This window comes from Peromyscus leucopus, chromosome 20, assembly GCF_004664715.2.
Source record: "Peromyscus leucopus breed LL Stock chromosome 20, UCI_PerLeu_2.1, whole genome shotgun sequence".
Classification (NCBI taxonomy): Eukaryota; Metazoa; Chordata; class Mammalia; order Rodentia; family Cricetidae; genus Peromyscus; species Peromyscus leucopus.
This window is the reverse complement of record NC_051080.1, coordinates 56,897,812-56,911,866: the sequence shown is the minus strand read 5'-3', so window position 1 is coordinate 56,911,866 and position 14,055 is coordinate 56,897,812. Positions and strand designations below refer to the sequence as shown.

At 37.3% G+C, this 14,055-nt stretch overlaps 1 pseudogene; it reads left to right on the top strand.

The window, feature by feature from the left end:
- The first annotated feature begins 3,387 nt into the window (after window positions 1–3,387).
- LOC114692297 lies at window positions 3,388–3,560 on the top strand (annotated as a pseudogene).
- Window positions 3,561–14,055: the final 10,495 nt, after the last annotated feature.

Here is a 14,055-nt window from a genome sequence, read left to right as displayed (position 1 = left end):
TAGTAAAAATTCAAGGAGACTATTGAATTTGAGGAACTGAAGAGGTCTACTTGGTTAATATAAAATTGATACTAATATTGTTATCAAGAGCGTTTCTGTAAATACTGTGCTAATTACGATGGTGATGACAACAGGAACATTTCTTTGCCATAAACTTTTATGCATGACATCATACCAAGTGCTTACAAAATGTCAGCAGCACCATAACCTAAGGACATAGACATGGCTATTATGAAAAATCATAGGGTCTTCCAGTCATAAGCTTGTGATTCAAGAAGAGGAGAAGGATCTTATACCTTAGCTTGTTCATGCAGTTGGAATCAGCTCCCATGAAGTCTAGACACATTGGGGTTTGAAATGCCTTAAAAACAGATTTCAGTGAATCTCTGGATAAGACAGACATTACCATCACAGGGTCAGCAGTCATCGCTGGTTAGGGTACAGTTTATAAAAGTAGGTCCCTTCTTCCTCCTCTTTTCCTCCTCCTTCTCCTCCTCCTCCTCCTCTTCTGATTTTCCCGGGCAGTAGCTCCCATCATGAAAGGGTCATGAACAGACTCCAGCAGTCAGTTTGGAACTGTAGTGTGTTTTGGAGTGTTTCTTAAATTAGTGTATTGAATCAGATATAATCTGTGCTGAAATCTGGATATCCAACTCAAGTTCTTAGGCTTGCATGGAAAGTACTTTATCAAATTAGTCATCTCCCCAGCCCTTGAAACAGGTTTGTTTTCTCAGTTATATCTTGGGCCCTCAATATTTCTTTACTGAATTCTGTTCATTCAACATAATTAAATGCCTAAGATTTCTCTTTCTTCCCTTATTTGAAATATATTCAAATGATAATGTGAGGATGAGTCATAGTTTTGTATGCGCCTTTAATGCTATGTTTAAGGCTTGTTGGAAATCTGTTTTAACAACTTTAGGAATTTCCCAGATAAAGTAACATGTAATGTATTGAGTTATACTCGTTAGCAAAACAAAAACAAGAGAAAAAGTAAGAACAAAGAGTAATTTGCTTTGATGTTGTGAAAATGCCCTGCAGAAAAACTTGTATATTTGACTGAATGAATTAGGATAAGAATCATGAACGCTTATACCTGAAAACAGAATGAAAGTACCTTCTTTTCACCCTTAGTGATTATTCACAATTTACATACTGTTTCAGTTAGCCTCAGAGCATAGTGATCCTCTTTTCCATAATTATATGATCATCTGGAAAGGACTAGTGGCAAAAGGAAGATCTTTTTCTTGTCAAAACCCAGCTCTGCCTTGATTAATGCTGGGTGAAGTGATGCAAAGAGGAGGAAGTGTTGTGGGAAAATTCTAAAGCCAGCATGTTCAAACACATTGCTTCTGCGGTACCAAAGGCACAGTTCTAACAATGTGATTCTTCATAGAGGGGCGACTGTGTTTATTATTGAGAAACATTTGGCGTTATAATGTATGTCTTCAAGATGTTTTGGTGTCCCTTGTTGTTGTCTAAATTCATGCAATCAATTGTTCTTTCTTCCACAGAAGATCAAATGACCTCAACCTTTCCTTAACTCAAGGCTTTGGCACCTACCACAAGAAAGCTTAGAATCTCAAGTGCTTCTTTGGCTGAATATTTAAGAAACAGATACTGGCTGTTTTAGCTAGTATAGAGGTAAACCTATAAATTCCTAAGTCCTGTTAGAACTTTACATAAAAAGATATGGAAAATTCTTTGTGGTTTCTTTGCTTCTTAATAACAGAGCCATTTGTGCCAGAATAAAATATTCAAGTGTTTTAAAAATTAAGTTTACAAAATTTATGAATAACAGCTTAATGCCATTAACTTCAGCTATGTCCAGAACCATTCTTGGACAACTGGCATTTCACGGGCAGCATGGAGACAAGGTTGTTAATTTGTACTCATGGGGCCTTGAGGTAAACAGTTTGAATATCAAGCTCTACAACTTCTTAGCTGTATAACTCTGGACAAGTTTTAAACTGCTTGAATGTCTTAGTTTTGCAGTATTTAAATGGGAACAATAGCAGCACTATCTCACAAAATAACGTGCATTGTGATCCTTAGCTGAGTTAAGACATGCATTCTCCTGAAATGTATTGACAGTTGACTATTTGTTTCCTCTAGTTTATGACACAATAAAGGTTTCAGAATCTGGGCAATGAAAGCTAAAATTTCAGAAACCTAACTTTTAAATTTACTTTATTATAATGTGTGTGTGTGTGTGTGTGTGTGTGTGTGTGTGTGTGTGTGTTGATGTGTGTGCACGCCACAGCATGGGTATGGCAGTCACAAGATAACTTGAAGGAGTTGGTACTCTCTCTCTCCTTCCACGGTGGGTTCTACAGGTTGTCAGGCTTGCATGGCTAGAATTTTTACCTTCTGTGCCTTCTCGATAGCCCAAATTTGAAAAATATTTAACTAAATCTTTTTTATTTTAATATTTTGTAATCATATGAAAAAAATACTTAAGAGAAAAAAAAGAATCATAAATGAATCCTTGTATTTCCATTTGGTTTTTAAACCTATGAGCAGTACTCTGCTAGGGTTTTCTTCTCTCTCTTTTTTATTCAGGTATACGCAATTATCCCACACAAATACATTTACATATTAAATCACTGATATTTGAAACTTCTTTAAAAGTAACCCAATGACTGCAAATGGTATAACTCTTTCAGTTTATATGAGCATCTATATTTTACTTATTTTGAAAATGCATTTTATTTTAAATTATGAGCTATTCTAGTTTGCTGCCTATTATTATGCCAAAATACTCTGACCAAAAGCAACTTGAGAAGAGTTATTTGGCTTACATGTTCTGATCACAGTTCACCATGAAGGGACACCAGAGTAGAGTCCTAGAGGCAGGAATATAAGCAGAAGTCATGGAGAAACACTGCTGATGGGTTAGCTTCACATAAGTACTCAGCTTGCATTTTTATACAAGACAGGGCCACCTGCTTAGAGATGGCATCCCATATTTTGCTGGGCCTCCCCATATCAATTGTTAATCAAGAGAATGCCCCAATAGGATGTCTTATAGGCAATCTGGTGGAGGCATATTCTTGATGGAAGTTCCCTCTTTCTAGATTTCTATGTATGGAAACACGTACATATGAGGGCAAGTGTCTGCAGATGCAAGCATTGGGTTCTCCATTATATGAGGTTGTAAGTCACCTGAGTGAATGCTGGGAATTGAGTTCATAAGACATAAGTACACTCCTAACCATTTCTCTAGTCCGGTGCCTTTTACTCTTAACTGGGATAATAAGTTTATCTTATGAGTGTTATTAAGCTTTTCTCTAAATGTTTCCTATTTCAAACAGTGCAATAATAATAGACTTGAACATCAATCAAAGATTAAAACTGGCCCTTTATGGACAGATCTAAGCTGTAGCTCATCATTCTCAGCCTCTGGCCTAACATCAAATGTAATATTTGGTTCTATCAGTTTAATATCTATGTGTCCTCTATCTGAGGAAAATATATTAAATTAATCTTTAGAGATAGAGAGAATGGGAGCTGTTCTCTAAAGGCAGATATTGACTTTGTATTATAATACTGCAGTCAATAAATGAAAAAAGCTAAGAAAGAGGAAAAGCTGCATATTTAGAATCCATATCACTAAAAACAATAAGGAAATCCCAGGAGCCAATGTTGAATAATCAAGATCACTTAAGTTAATCTCTGTGGTTTGACTTTTCCCAATAATATATAAATTAATGATTTCTTGTTCAGGTTTTAAATTTCAATGTCACTTTGTGTAGAACCTCAGCACTTGCAGACACACACTTCTTCTGAATTCATCCTGCCTCTGTCTTTCTTATAAGGCACTTGGCTGGCCTTCTTAATTTATAATATCTTTTTGTCATTTTAGGTCCTTTTAGTGTTCCCTAATCATTAAACACTTAGGTCAAGTGGTAGAATTTCAGGTCCAAACAATAGAACCATGCTAGTTAAAAAATTATTTGAAATTATTTAATTTCTATTAAATACACAGTGTACCTTTCCTTTTACCTCTCTAATAGACTGAAATGGAATATAAATAGTGTGGGGAGGAAACAAAAGTAACAAAATATATTTTTAAATTACAGAATCTTATTGCAAAGCTTTAGAGATTGATAACTGCTCAACATGGATCTTGGTGGGGAAGAGAAAATACGTTCACCGGAGATCTTAAAAAAATAATTTAAAGTCTATTTAAAGAAATTTGAAGGGGTTTCACAGAACCAGTATAAATTGCAGAGGTTCCTACAAAATACATAGGTAAATTAAGCATGATAGGATGGAGAAAATTAAATATGATAGGTTTTTCTGGGGCTCCATGGGTCTAACTCCTTGAATTAGGCTTTGACTTAATTCACAACTTTGACCACTGCTACAACTTTTCTGTCTGAGGCAGAGTTGGAACAGGGATCAACATTCCCTAGTCATTGTGCCTTTTCACACTGTGTAGTGGTGCCTCCAGTTGGACTAAAGCTATCTGGGTTCCAGATTAGGAACAGTATGCTTTTTACTTTTTTTGTTGTTGTTTATAAGTCAAAACAGCTGACAAAGACAACTTAAAGAAGAAGGAATTTTGCTGGATCATGGTGTCAGGGTATAATAGTCCACCATGGTAGATGAGGCATGATCACTGGAATAGAGGGTATCTAGTCATATAGAATCCATAGTCAAGATGAGGGAGAGAAAGGGAAGGAGGGAGAAAGAAGGTGGAGATCTGGGACGGGAGGAGGAGAAATGAGGGTGTTCTACCCTCTTTCTCCTTTGTATTCAGTCTGGACCCAAGCCCATGGGGTGGTGCCACTCATAATCAGAGTGGGTCTTACCATCTTGGTTAAGCCTCCTAGAAAGAGCTTCACAGCCACAACTGATGGTTTGTGTGGTAGGAGGCTCTAAATCCTTTCACCTAACAAGAAAGAGCAATTATAGCAGACGGATTTGCTGAAGCTGTTCTTGAAGTCAAAGCAGAAGTGTGTAGGGTATAGAAAGGCGGGGACATATAATAGACACACTGGACTATTAGCCCAGACTCAACTGCCTTAAAGCATCTGTTTGTATTATCTTCTTGAGGCTCATTACATATTTTTCCTAAAAAGTGGCATTAAGTCACTAAATAATAAAACTGTGTAGTTTATAAACATTAACTATATAAGGGATTAAAGTACATGAGGGAAAAGTCCCACATGGTAGTAATAAGACATATATTAAAGTCATCATCAATTTAATATATATATTACACCTATGGAGTTGGATAAACTTTTAGCATTACCAACTGTGGGTGTCCCATCCCCGATTGGCCTTTTCTCACGTCCAGTCCGGGCAGAGGTGCAGAAACGACCCTGAGACTGTGTCAGAGGACAGCTCGATTATTGAAGTAATGAACTGGCTTATATAGCTTGGGTCATGGGGTCGCGGGGGGGGGGGGTAGCAAAGAACAAGGGTATCCACCTAATTTTCATATTTTGACCTGATTGAAGGCAGACAAACATTAATAATGCCAAAATACCAAAGCAAAAGTTAAGAAAAAAAAAAGAAAAAGAAAGAGAGAATGCAAGGAGGAAGGGCTGTAGCAGAGGCAGACACTTTCCAGGCATATCAGTTGGCAGACTGCTGGTCACATGATTCCTGAGGAGCTAATTTTCTGGCATGGAGACAGAAGCTCAACTGACTCTAACATGACATCACCTTTGTTTCTACGGAGTTGAGTGAGCCCAGACCTGATTTGAGGAGGGAGCGGCCCTACTGCTGCCTTGCTCTGAGAGCTATGGACAGCAACACTACCTTTCCTAGTCTGGCCTGGGGACCCACAACCAACATCAAGATGTTTTTTTAAAGTAGTGAAACTTTTTATGTCCTTGGCACTAAGATATCCCAGTGATGGATTTTTGTGAAAATGGAAGGGAAATCAAGACCCTATATCTTAGATTTGAATAGATAAGGATCAGAGTTTTCAACATATTTTGAGGAGTTCAGAAATCTTACTGATAATCTTCTTGACAATTCTCCAATTGCAGGTTGCCAAGCTTGCCAATGCCCTTCCCTTTTCTCTGTAAAACAGACCAACTGAGGCCCCAGCCAACTTGTCTCTCTGTTCCTTCCACTTGCATGATTTATACTAAGAGTTGGTTGTAATGGTTTAAAATCCTGATTAAGCCAATTTCACTCATTAACATAATTCCTCAGTTAAATAATTGCTGTTAAGATGAACTTAATTTTAAATTAAAATCTAAGATAAATTTAGTATTGAAGGATCAAAGACCTCAATGTTAAACTAGATACCCTAAACTTGATAGGAGAGAAAGTGGGCAATAAGTTTGAACACATTGGCACAAGAGACAACTTTCTGAACAAAACACTGACAGTGCAGGCAATAAGACCAGCAATTAATAAATGGGACCTCATGAAACCAAAAAGGTTTGTAAGGAAAAGGACACCACCAATTGGACAAAGTGGAAGCCTAAAGAATGGGAAAAGGCCAATAGCAACTCTAAATCCAATAGAGGACTAATATCCAAAATATATAAAGAACTAAAGAAAAAAGATATCAAAAAAGAAAAACCCAAATAATCCAGTTAAAAAAATGGAGTACAGACCTAGATAAATAATTCTCAGTATAGAATCTCAAAAGGCTGAGAAATACTTAGATTTTATTCAACATCCTTATCCATCAGAGAGATGCAAATCAAACTACTTCGAGATTCCATCTTACACCTGTCAGAATGGCTAAGATTCGTTACACAAGTAGCTGCTCATGATGTCATGGGAAGCACTCCTCCATTGCTCGTGGGAGTGCAAACTTCTACAGCCACTATGGAAGTTAATATTGCAGTTACTCAGAAAGTTGGGAATTGATCTACCTCAAGATCCAGCTTTACTACTCAAAGAACTATCACCAGAGGACACTTGCTCAACTGTGTTCATTGCAGCTTTATTCATAATATCCTAAAATTGGAAACATGATAGAAAATTTCCTTTTCTTTATTCATAATATCCTAAAATTGGAAACATGCTAGAAGTTCTTCAACAGAATAATTGATAAAGAAAATGTGGCACATTTGCACACGTTATATTACTCAGCTGTGAAAAAAATGGCATCATGAAATCTGCAGGTAAATGGATGGAACTTGAAAAAAATCACCTTGAGTGAAGTAACTTAAACACAAAGACAAATACAGAATGTTATGGTAGACTATTAGTTGAAGATGTGTTACATTTGTATATGCTGTGAAATATTTGTTGAATGGTGCAAAGATGTGTTGCATTCTTTTATGTTGCATTTTTTTTAACTCTCTGAAGCTGTGTTACTTTGCCTTTCTCAAGCACTTGATTGGCCTAATAAAGGGCTGAATAGCCAATGGCATGGCAAGAGAAAGGATAGGCAGGGCTGGCAGACAGAGAGAATAAACAGGAGGAGAAATCTGTGAGGAAAAGATCTAGGATCAAGGAGGAGAAAGAGAGGAGGATTCCAGGAGCCAGCTACCCAGCTACACAGCAAGCCATGGAGTAAGAAGTAAAGAAAGGTATAGAGAACAGAGAAAGATGAAAGCCCAGAGGCAAAAAAGAAATGGAATAGTTTAAGAAAAGTGGGCTAGAAACAAGCCAAGTTAAGGCTGGGCATTCATAGAAAAGAATAATCCTCTGTGTGATTTATTTTGAAGTTGAATGACAGCTCCTCCCCCACCATAATGCCCAAAGAATAAATAAAAAAGACAATCAACTACATTTCCCCCTTTTTCTAAATAAAAATGAAAGGTTTTAACTTTAACATAGTAAAACTATATACCACAAAAAAGTTATCAAGAATTACCATTATAATATTCAGTCTATTTATATTTAGCAAATTCACAGAAAATACTCCATTATCTATCTTTTACTAGTGATTGCAAAGTTTTACATCTAATTTACTTTCTATCATAACTAAAGAAAACCATGACTTTAACTGTTTTGTTTTTATCTTCCTCAAAGACCACAGAAGAATATAATATTAAACTAATAACAGACACATTTGGCTGCCTGGACAGTCACCCAAAGTTTCTCTACAATGTTGGAGCATCCATCTTTGGGTCTACAGGCCTAGAATATCTGGCAGACTTTTCAGTGAAGCAGGAAATTTGAAGGGCAGTTTTGCCTTCTATTGTCAAAGCTCAGCAGTCACTTTCCTATGTGTCCTGCAGAGTGTCTGGCAGACTCGTCTGTGAAGCAGGGGTCTTGAAGGACCATCCCACCCTGTTTTGGCAAAATTAAGCCATCACTTCTCTGTGGATTTTGCATGTCCAGTTTATACAGCATGCTGTCAATCAGTCAAGGCAAAAGCAGTTTCTTGCCCAAATGTCTAATCATGCCAGAATGAAAGCAAACTCCTATAAAATTTCTTGGATGCCCATCATCCTTTTTTTGAAGTAAATTGGTGCTGTCAGGAGCAGATGCATCTCATTGTCATGAAAAACCTTAGTTTATTAAACAGCTTAAATGTCACATTCTGTAGGCCTTTGAGGTGTTTGAAAATCATCTATTTATCTAAAATATACCCATTTAACCCTGAAAACATACCTAATGTGACTACAAGTTGGATTATTATAAATTAACTACTAACCTCATTTCTTAATTATAAATTGTATTTTTAAATGAGCTGCATAAGCACAATACCCCAAACAAGAATAGAGTCATTTATACAGTCTAGCAAAAATAGCTTTAAATTTGTATCAATATACCGAAATCCATGCCAATGCAAAATATCTGAGATTAATAGTTGTCTTTTTATCCTATATTCCTATATTCCTCTAAATGACAGCAAACATACATAACTCACCAAAAAGCCAGAGACCACCTACCTCATCTCTTGTGAATGTGGGCGTCATGTTTTCCAGACTGCTTCCTGTTGACGGAGGGTGAAGGCATCTTTAGGGGGCCATGAGAAAAACTCATGAGGTCTGCCCTGATCTAACCTGATCCATATCTACCTATAAGAAATCCATAGTGTCTCATTTACTGTGGAAAGGAAAGCAAAACCTCTTCTCCAAGTAATATGTTTTTTATTTCTTTTTTAAAGTTAAGAAAGCACTAAGATATCTAGGTTGGTTTGTTCAATTTAGAAGTCCAGTTCACAATCCCATCTCTGTCAGCAGCTTCTGTTTGCTCATTAGCATTCAAAAAAAATCAAAATCAACACAATACTATATAGGATCCAGACTCTCTGTGTATTTTCCTTCATTTTGTGTCTTTTTCCTTTTATATTATTTTTACTCTCTCTTTAAAGAATTTATATTTTTAAACTATTATTTCTTTCTGTTACTGTCTATACCCATTTTCTTTTCTTTCTTAAACCTACACACAGCACACTGTGAAACACATTGGAGCCTGTTTAGAGGTTTGTTCCCTCTGGACCTCTTTTACTGTATATCGCTATTCTTTTTTTTTTTTTTTTCACTGTGTGATTAAACTTTAAACTGCTAAGCTACAGCTGTGTCCTCTGCACAGCTCTATCTCTGTCTCTGCCTGCGTTTAGGTTCCCAAGAGCCAAGCCTAAAGCTCTCCCCCAGTAAGAGGTACATTTTACCTGAAACTGCATTCGGCAGTCCAGCTCTAGAATGTGACAGGCATTTCTCAATTAATTTTTTTTTTTCTACATAGCATGGAAAAGTCTGTTTAAGTGCCCTGCTCTATGGCAGAATTTCTTAAAGGAGACATACTTTTTTTTTTTCCCCTAAAGCTTTCTCAGGCCCTACATGGAAATACAGACCCACTTTGGAATGCCAACATGGAGTTGGTTGTTTTTACTCTTTACTCTTTGGGCTTTGGGAGGGGAGTTGCTATGGGATGTCTTTCTGTAAGCTGTGAATATGTGTTGCTCCCATTGGCTAATAAATAAAGCTGTTTTGGCCTATGGCAAAGCAGCTTAGGGGCAGGTGGGAAATCCACGCAGAATCATGGAGAGAAGAAAGGAGAATAGGGAGATGCCTAGCCACTGCCCAAGGAGCAGCAAGATGCCAGCAGACTGGTGACACCACCAAAATATGGCAAAACATAGATTAATAGAAATGGGTTAATTTAAGATGAATTATGAGATCTAGGTAGCAAGAAACCTTATGCAGGGACACTTTGCCTGGGAGGAGGGGACTGGACCTGCCTGGACTGAATCTACCAGGTTGAGCTGAATCCCCAGGGGGATTCCTTGCCATTGAGGAAATGAGAATGGGGGGTAGGCTGGTGGGAGGGCGGGGAGGGGGTGGGAGGAGGGAGGACAGGGGAATCCATGGCTGATATGTAAAATTAAAGCAAATTATAAAATAAAAAAAAATGAAAAAAAGAATCCTGTTATAGTCCATACAGACTGTAAATAATATTAAGCTTCTGGTTGATTATGTTATAAGCAGCTGCAGGACTGAAGGGTCAGGCAGAACCATGGGGCCATGCAGGACCTGAGAAACTTACTACTACTGGGGGGGGGGTACCACCCGGCTCCCAAATAAGTCACATATTTTTTATGAATGCCTGGCCTTAGCTTGGCTTGTTTCTAGCCAGATTTTCTTAAATAATCCTGTTTGGTTTTTGCCTCTGAACTTTTATCATTCCTTCTACCTTTCTTTACTTCTTACCCCATGGCTTGCTGTATAAGTAGGTGGCTGGCTCCTGGAGTCCTCCTCTCTTTCTCCTCCTCAATCCTTAATCTTTTCCTACCAGATTTCTCCTCTTGTTTATTCTTTCTGCCTGCCTGTCCTTTCTTCTGTCATGCTATTGGCTGTTCAGCTCTTTATTAAGCCAATCAGTTGTTTTAGACAGGCAAAGTAACACAGTTTCAGAGAGTTAAACAAATGCAACCTAAAAGAATGCAGCACATCTCTGCATCATTCAACAAATGTTCCACAGCATAAAAAATTTAACACATCTTCAATTAATATTCTACAATGGTATGCATTTATTTATAAGTGTCTATAAACCATTAATTTAATAATAAACAAGCTACAATCCATAGACCCAGAGAGGTTGGGTAAAGAGGAGGGCTATTGAGGGATGCATGTATTTCCTTGAGAGGGGGAAATAGAATAGATTTTATGGACCAACTGGGGGCTGGTAGAGATGGGAACAGGGAAGATCAGGTAGTGGCAGAGATGAGAGACTGGGGAGAGTACAGACTGAGAAGGATGGAATTGGTGACTTTTTGGAGAGGGGTGGGAACCTAATGCAGGGGAAACTATCTGAAATCTATGAAGGTCACCCTAATGAGTATTCCCAGTAGAAGGGGATATAGTCACAACTGACCATCTCTTGTCACCAGGTGAGGTTCCCAGTGGCAGGACTGGGTTGCATTGAATTGAGTAGTTGGCCAAACAGTTCCCATGAAAATCCCAAATAACCCAAGCTGATGCTAAGACAATGGGTTGCTCTCTGAAAAATGACATTCAGGACCCATTGCTGAGTAAAACATCCACAAAGCTCATTGAAGCTAGAGAAGTCTAGCTGGTGCCTACATGGAGCCTGAGACCCTATTTGTGCTGTCTTTGGTGTGAAAAGGTATTCTTCAGATTACTAAAAGAGAAACGTGGACATTGCTTGACACAGCCACAGAAACTTTGACCTACAATCTCTCCTGCTTGTAAAATATGCTAGGGTAATGACCTTGTGGAAGTAGCCAACCAATGTCTGTAGCAATATTTCTTGGACTGCCAGTCCCCAATTCAAGACAGGGAAGACTTATCATGAATGCTCAGCCTTAGCTTATTTCTTGCTAATTCTTATAACTTAATTTAACCTGCTTCTCTTCATCTACATTTTGCCTTGGGGGTTTTTACTTTTCTTTCCATCTGTATGTCCTGCTTCCATGCTTACTTCATGGCTGGCTGGCTGGCTGGCAGCTGCCTGATTGGCTGGCCCTGGGCATTTCTTCATTCTCCCTCTTTCTCTTATTCTCTCTTCTCTTCTCCTACTTATTCTCTCTGCCCACCTGCCAGTCCTACCTCTCCCTCTACTGCCTAGCTATTGGCTGTTCAGCTTTTTATTAGACCAATCAAGTGTCTTAGGCAAGCAAGGTGAAATAGCAATGTATCTTTATATAATTAAACAAATGCAGCATAAATAAATGTAACACATATTTGCCTAGTTAAACAAATGAACATTCCACAACAAATGCCTGATTTCTCTTCATGCCCATTCCACAAGAAGGAACCCATACACAACACTGCTATGGTAACCATGAATCAGAGACTGGATAACCCAGAGACTTACAGTAATGATAGTCTGCCATACTATTAAATCAATGCCCTATCCAATCATCATCAGAGAGGCTTCCTCTTGCCGCAGATAGGAACAGATGCAGAGACCTACAGCCAGACAGTATGCAGAGAGAGAGTCTAAATGGGGGTCTTCATCAAGTTCCTCCCCTCAGAGCTCAGAGAATCTAATGGAGAATATAAGAGCCAGAGAGGATGGCAGACACCAGAAGAAGCAAGGCACATATGAACTCACAGAGACTAGAGCAGCAAGGACAGATCCTACATGGGTCTGCACCAGGTCCTCTGTATATATATTATAGCTGTTAAGCTTACTATTTTCATGGGCCCCCTGACTGTGAGAACAAGTGGATCTCCAACTCTTGTGCCTGCTCTTGGGACTCTTCCTCTTGTTGGGTTACCATGTCTAATTTTGATATAATAGTTTTTTCTTATTATTATTATGTTTATTCATTTTATATTTTATTTCATTTTCATTTACTTTTTAATATATTATATTTTTATCTGTTAGTCCTTAGAAGTTTATTCTAATGAGAGACAGAAAGGGAGTAGTTCTGGAGGGAGGGGTTGTGGGGATGAACTAGGAGTAGAGGCAGAGGGAACTATAATCTTGGCATGTTTTATGAGAAAGAATCTACTTTCAATATAAGGAAAAAACAGAAATTAAAGCTAGAAAAAAGGAAAAGAATTATGTAAGTTACTAACAATAATATTACTATGGTATTACCATAGAAATTTTGAAAGTTTAAAAATTCATGAAAATATATTTTGGACTGTGTTGTACATTTTAAACTTATTGTTCTGTCTTATGAACAAAAACTAGGGCAAATATATTATGAACTATATATGTGGTTTATACAAAAGAGCAGTAGGTTGAACTATGATGGATGAGTCCATATTCAAGGAAAAGTCTATGAATCTTATCTAAAGCTTACATCTAAACCATTTGACTGAATTTCAAGACACATAAATATTAAATGTATGAACATCATATAAGATTTTGTAGCTATAAGTTTTTTGATTAATTAACTCATTAGAAATTCTGAATAAATTAGATCAGTAGGCTTCATCTAATTTCAGCCATGAAGATAAGTTACACTTCCTGAAGATAGAATATATTTACAAGGGCCTTTGTTAGATATTCTATTACTAGTCTTATTTACTTAAGGAAGCAAACTCGTCCTAAGTGGGTAAATCAATTACATTGAACAGTTATTGAATTTCCATTGCCTCCAGGATAAAGATACGCTACAGATCATGACATGGCAGTGCATTTATGATCTGGTTTTTACATTTTTTTTTCAGCTTTGGAACCTGTTCCAACAAATCTCTCCTCATTCAACTTAAGTTTGTAGAATAGCAAGATTATTTGCTTCTGGGTTTTAAATTTATAATTGCATGACAATATTCACTGAATTCAGACATTGTTTTTCAGGAGACTAATATACTTAACCCTGACATGACAGGATGCTGATTATTCAGTAAAAATCATTCTATTAGAAAATAATCTTCTCTCATTTGTATACAAACTGTCATTTAAAGAGCAGAAAAAGATTGATAGAGACAAATCTTGACTAAGGGGGTGTCAGTACTGTTCATTTCAGGCATCTATGAGGGAATATGGGTATAGACTCTGTGAATTAGAGAGGGCCTCTGTATTTAGGGAAGATATTGAGTTTAATAATTTCATAAAAATGTTTGCAAAAAATTTAAGGTTTACTAAAAATATTTTAATTTTTAGATAACTTAAAAGTTATACTCACTCAATAACATGGAAATAGGAAAAATGCAAAAATTCTAAAATTTTACTCTATGTAACTCTAGGTGGTGGTATAAT